General features: G+C 42.1%; 1 pseudogene; it reads right to left on the minus strand.

Moving 5' to 3' along the window:
* Window positions 1–2,537: 2,537 nt before the first annotated feature.
* On the minus strand, window positions 2,538–4,523 carry LOC147890022 (protein RETICULATA-RELATED 3, chloroplastic pseudogene; annotated as a pseudogene).
* Window positions 4,524–6,235: the final 1,712 nt, after the last annotated feature.

The raw sequence follows: 6,235 nt of genomic DNA on the forward strand, positions 1-6,235 counted from the left end.
TGTGATGCCCTTTTGTCTTCAAGTCCTTCACAATATTTGATACTGCATGAAAAGACAACTCAACACCTGGGACCTTATCATAAACCTGAAAAGAGTAGTTATATCCAGTGTTTGAGTCACACATGTTCCACAATTGAATACCAAATTTATGGGGCTTCTTAAGATTGTAAACATGACATGGATTCAGCTTACATTTAGAGGTTATAGTCCTCTCATCTACTATCAATGATTTCCCAGGGTTGTAGAATTGTTGGAAAGTGGCATTTAATCTCTCTTCCATGGGTATGATTTACCAAAGCTTATACTCTTTTGTTCCCCTAGTTGTTGTCCTTTGTGAGTTGTCCCTAATATGTAAGAAGTGTTTAATTGTTGATAAGTAGTTTGACTCGTTTTCTCACTTAGGGAACCTCATAACCCCTTGTGTCTCTTCGTTCCAATAAAAGTTCTTGCATCCCATGAATTGCAAGGACATACCCAAAGACACATTCAAGAATCTAAGAAATGAATGCCTATCCAAAGGGCTCCAATTACAAGTGAATTCATGCAAATCCAAGATGCGTACACATTTCTCTTGTCTATACCTATTTGTCTCATTGATGATCACATCAATCAAGTCCAAAGGAAAGAGCATGAGGAGCAACTGAATCTCTGAAAACTCACATGACAATTGACCCAAATCAGGACCTTCATTACCAATGAAGGTAGGCAAAGGAAAGAATGCACCATTGGGCTCATAACCTCCATGGCATCTACACTTCGCCAAATCGGTGTAGAAACATTCATCCATTCTTGCACACCATGATCCAACATCTTCTAAGACTAGCCCCTTTGCTTCCAAAAGCTCATCATTGAGGTCGACACCTTCTCCTGCACTTGCATGCTCATCTCCTAATTCCATGTTATGTTTAGGCAAACAATGAGAAGCTTTATTTCATCTTTGGGCCTTTCTCTTGCAAGGGCGTCCCCTCCTTGACTTTGCAACAAGTACATTATCTTGCACATCAAGCAAGTCACCATCATCTTTAGAAGAAGAAGAAGAGGAGGAGGAAGAAGAAGAAGAAGATGTAGATTTGTGCGAAGCTGCAATAACTTGTTGGACCTTCCTCGGTCTTCCTCGACCAAGGTTCATTAGTTTTTTCTTGGTCTCCCACGTTGATTTTGCATTACAGACACACTTTCATTCGAAGTTGAACCAATGGGATGTTGCATACAGTCATTTTCCAAAGCACTTATGGGCAATGCATTTACCTCAACTTGAACTGGTATTTCTGGAGTGGAAGTTTGCTACAAATAAGCTCCAACAGTCTTGAACAACACAAGGTGTATTTCATTTTACATGTTTTTGGTGAAGTTTTCCCAACATTGCAACTAGCGTAGGATCCTCATCCCATGGTATTGATTGGTGCAGCTCGTGGAGACCTTCCATTGCAATGACTTCAGGTGGAACAAGAGCAAGACTCGTTTGCTGCTGTGCTATGTTTTTCGCCAAACTATTGTCCACGAACTATTGTAAATCTTCCTAGCACACCTTGTATAGCTTTGCATCTTCATTAAATAGAACTGAAAACGGCAATCTCTTGGGCTGAAATGCTTTGATAATCCCTTTGTATTGAAAATTACTGCTCTGGCTCTTGTGCTGCCGTGCTGCCCATTCTCGCCTAGAAAACGTGGCCTAAACACTCACCAAACAACCCATTAAGCCTCTCAACTTGGTAAGGTAAGGTTGTTGGCATTGGGACGAAGACATTGGTATAGGTAGCTTATGAAAAGAAGCAGTCGATGTTGCAAGAAAAATCTAAAAGAGGTGGGTGGTCTGAGCGACACGCAAGAGATGAGTTTTGACGTCCAACCATCCATTTTGCTATCCTTTAGCAAAACCTTACAAAATTTTGTTTAATTTGGACCCTTGGATCTCAACAACCATAATTTGATCCAAGGGTCCGAAAAAATCATGAAGCGGATACTAAAATGCAAGGAATTCCCACCACCATGAAAAGGGGATTTTGTTGGTTGAAATGTGCTTCTTTTTCCATGGTAAAGTTTGACTTCAAACTTTTTGATCAATTCTTATAAATGGTGAAGAATTTTGCAATACTATAAAGTTTTCCTTAAAATTGAAGTCTCATATGATGTGATTGAAAAGATAGAATGTGAAAAATGCTTCTAGTATTGCCGTGCAAATTCTGTAAAGTTGGTCACTTAATGCGACATTAAAGTGTCTTTTATGTCCTATTACCAAACTAGTGTAAAAACATTAAAAACTAAATGGACCCCTTACACTTATGTACCACTTCCTACAAAGATGCAAAACTACATTCCTAACTTAGAAAGCACTTGCATACTCAATCAAACTCTCTTTTGAAACTAAAAGAAAAACAAGCTATTCAGCTCCCAGCTTTTTGTTTTCAGCTTCTTCTAAACATGCCTAAGGCCAATAAACCATAGATAAAAGACTTCATATCTAAGATTGAGCGTACTTTTTTCATTATTTTTCTTGGCTTATACACTAAATTGGAGCTTTAAAGAGGCATTGGTATATAATTCAATAACTTGATGATGTATAAGACAGAATTTCAACTCTATAATTAACTACCTCTCCCATCCAGAGATTACCTTATTTATTACTTTCCTTCACATTACAATGAACCCTAATCAAATAGGAAGACCTTACTATGAAGTTTAGCTGTTTGACTATGGAAAGCTTCTCACAGTTTGAAACTGTGTTTATACAAAGCAGTGAAAAGAAGATACAAGGGCGAAAGACATTACATTTGACTGAAACTCAACCCATTGCAACCAGAATTGGAGTGTTTCTAGCTTGTGTGGTTCCTCGGTTTATGTTGTGGCTTTGGCAAATATCCAAGTTGTAAAGTAGTCAAGACGCTTAACCTCTGTAACAAGCATTTCACGTGTCACTGCTCGCAGCTGCCTGATTTAACAAGGACGCCTGTCATGCGAATGCTTGAAACGTGCCTAAAAGTAGCAAAATGGGGAATAGAGTACTCGTCTGAAGCCAGCTCCCCACTCAAGGAGCAGCTTCACTATTAGTTAAAGTTGGATCTCCATCTTTCGTCAAAGTTGGCTCTCCTTCTGGTGCTGCAGTTGGAGATGCTTTCTCGAGCTTAGTGGACTCTATTGTGGAGAGACTCTGCTCCTCAGATTTTTGAGAGCCAGTCAACCTTGCCAAGCTCACAAAGGACACACCACCCAAGATGTTGTTCACCCCACGAGTTACTAAAACAGATGCCTTGAAGACTGTGGGGTGTAGAACACTTGCCATTGCAAATTCCAGCCCATTCAGGGCCTGATATCTCAGGTTACTGCTGAGACCCATATGGAGCGCCCATGTGCCTGCATTTAGCACAGTCGAGGGAGCTTTGTTTTGAGGCTCGAAAGTTGGATCCAATTTCTTCCTTAGACTGATGAGGGCATTGGAGAGGAAAGTTCCCACAAGACCAGCTGCAAAGCCTGCTGCTGCAAATACTGTCCCCTTGTAGACGAACGTGCCCAATCTATCCAAGACAGAATACGAGCCCTGCTCGAACATGTGACCAGGAGGGCATGATGCAAAGATGGAGGGCAGGGAGGCCGCGGCTGCCCCTGCAGATGTGGGAGCTAGCATGTACATGAGAGTGAAGTTGAGAATGGAGCCAACCACAACGGTGGAGAAGACGAAATCGAGCTCGTTAAGGCCGAAATTGGGCCGCGAGGCCATGTCGCCAATGACGCTGGCACTCACCCCGACTAGTTCCTCCATGAGCACCTTGAAGGCGAACTGCGGATCTGTTTTAACTCTGTCGCGCCAGCCTTTCACGAAAGCCCCTAGAAAGCCTCCATAGCTCCCAGCATCCCCACCATCTCCGCCCGAACCGCCTCCTCCACCACCACCACCACCCCCCCGCCCGTTGTGGGATCCTGCGCCATCGCTCCCTCCGCTTGAGCTTGCTTCAGGCGACTTGTAGGGATCGGTGGGAATCACGGAGGAGGAAGAAAGAGAAGCCGAGGTGTTGGGTTCGTTCCCGGGGAATACCCACGCCTTGGAAGAGCTAGAAGAGGAGCAAGAGAAGCGAGCAGCTTTGGGCAGGAGGGCGATGCGGGCAAGGGAAGACGATCCAGAGGGGTGGAGACAAGGGAAGGGGCACGAAGGAGGAGGGGAAGGCATGGACAAGGATCGCAGCTGCGCCATGAGCTCTTTTCTTGTAAATTCGTAGCTCAGAAACGCTCCCTTCTTCGTTCTACAGATCAACGAATGCTCCCCTTCTTTCTTCTTCCGATCAACGCCAGGCTTTCTTTCTGACTCTCCCTCTCTCTGTTTTCCTCTATGATTTGCTCTCCTTACTTCTCCAGATCTTGATCGAACTCTGGCCCTGAATCAAAAGAATACCACCGAGACGGTACCCCCTTGTTTCTTTAGATCTTGCTTAGAGTTCCTTCCGTCCTTCCTCCAGATCTTGTGACGACAGAGGAAAAGGACGAGGAAGAGACTTACAAATGTGCAGCTTACACGCACACACAGCCTTCTCTTGTCGTAGAATATAACGTAGTTCCCCCCCCCCACCCCGCCCTCTCTCTCCTCTCTCTCTCTCTCTCCCTCTCATACCTGGGCACATGCAGCACTTTTGGCAAACTTCACTCAAACTTTAGGCAAAAGTGCAAAGGTAGATGCAAGGGTCCACGAGAGAGGGATATCTCAAGAACCATGCTTCTCTTGCCTATCGGATTTCAAACCTAACATGCTTACAACCCTCATAGGGTCCGTTGACCTTCGGCCTCGCCCTCCTATCGGACTGCTATCCGAAGCACTCATATGCCTGACCTCTCTCTCTCTCTCTCTCTCTCTCTCTAGTCCATGAAGTTCAAATTGGATGGTCTATTTGCATTATTTGAACATATTTTGAAAGGCCTCATGTTTTTAGGAAATCCAATGTATGCACTCCCATATCATTAGACTTTAAGGGTATCAAATGTTTCCATGTCTTTTACTTGTCTTTCTCTCTAATTCTAAAATAGTATGACCATGAGTCCATGTGGACAATATACATCTCTCAAAAAAAATAAAAATGATGTAACAATGTGAGAACTTTAATTGCAAAATGTGAAAGTTTAGATCCCAGAATGGGGTAGCAATTACTATCTTGAAGTGTCTCGTTGGTTTTTTGTTGGAGTAGAAAGGTGTTGCACAATGGTAAGACTTGGCAATGTTACAATTTGTAAAGCACTTTCAAATACTTGGTCTTGAAATAAACAAGATGTGTAGGTAGGTGTAGGTGACGTAAAGGGAGTTTAAAGAATGTGGGTTGAGATGCACATTTTGGAGTTTGGATGGTAGACCACGACTCATTCATATCTTTAACATGCATCACCATGAGAATCCTTATAGCCTATTGACTTTTAAGAGTTTTGGAGATTTTCTTTTTACTCAATGGACTTGTGAATAATACTTATTGACTTCTTGGACTAATGGAGTGTGAACATTCTTTGTGAGCCCTACCATGACAATATTTAAGACTAAGTCAATGACTAGAAATATTGAAGGATGAATTTCCCTAAAAATTTGCAAGCTCACTATGTAACAAGGAAAGATGAAAATTAATAGATTAATAAATACGCCAATGTTTAAAAGAGTACTGGATACATTTCAAAGAGAGATGTTATAGTTTATGACTAGAAAGAAGGCTTGTGAATCTAAAAAATACCATAACGTTTGAATGGGAACCTTTATATGAGATGAGTCAAAGGTTTAGCCATCACACATTCATGATGTGTGTGTGTGTGTGTGTGTGTGTGTGTGTGTGAGAGAGAGAGAGAGAGAGAGAGAGAGAGAGAGCATCATCATACGTTCAAATAACCATTGGCAAGTTCCAGTCTAAAGATTGAGTCTTTGGAGTTATTGAAGATGGTATAGTTCAAAGTTATTGTATTGGTTGGTATGTACCTAAAACAAAACAAACTCTAACCAAAGGAGGCACAAGTAGCTTGTTTACCTGGCAAACTAGACATGCCAAATACCCTCTACTAAGAGGATACCATCCCATAGTTCTCTTCACCTCCTTGTTCTTGGCATTAATAATGCCTTGACGTTCTTGTGAGGTCAATGTGCTCATAAATGCCTGACCATCACATTTGCAAATGTTGTTGGCATTAATGAGAACATCCCTTAAACTCGGCTTTATGATAGCATCTTCATTCTGGATCAATCCAATTCCAAGATTCATTTACGTAAATACTGAAATGC

This window comes from Dipteris shenzhenensis, chromosome 19 (genome assembly GCF_047967505.1).
Source record: "Dipteris shenzhenensis isolate YYH24624 ecotype China chromosome 19, Dip_SZ_1.0, whole genome shotgun sequence".
Taxonomy (NCBI): Eukaryota; Viridiplantae; Streptophyta; class Polypodiopsida; order Gleicheniales; family Dipteridaceae; genus Dipteris; species Dipteris shenzhenensis.